Source organism: Penaeus monodon, chromosome 22, assembly GCF_015228065.2.
Source record: "Penaeus monodon isolate SGIC_2016 chromosome 22, NSTDA_Pmon_1, whole genome shotgun sequence".
Taxonomy (NCBI): Eukaryota; Metazoa; Arthropoda; class Malacostraca; order Decapoda; family Penaeidae; genus Penaeus; species Penaeus monodon.
The window spans coordinates 17,117,925-17,118,268 of NC_051407.1; positions in this window are offsets into that span (position 1 = coordinate 17,117,925).

The window sequence follows — 344 nt, forward strand, 5'->3', positions numbered from 1 at the left end:
TATTAATAACACCGAACCAACCGTCTCTTCTCTGTGATTGTAAACTTACGACCCTAATGGTAGTGCATTAAAATTACCTTGCAGTGGTACTTGCGGATGGTGAGAGAATAGTTTGGGTCGTGGAAGACAGAGCAGTGCATCCGGTAATACAACGGGTGTGAGAACTTCATGTTGCAACCACCACAGTCTGCAATAAGGATGGCAAGTGTTAGTGCAATGCAAGCAATATTTTTTACGCTAGGAGTGGATGCTATTGTGAAGTACCGTGATTTTGTGAGAATAATGAAGTGTGTGACTTAAATCAAGTAAATGCATAGACAAACAAGCAGAGGGACATGGATGGA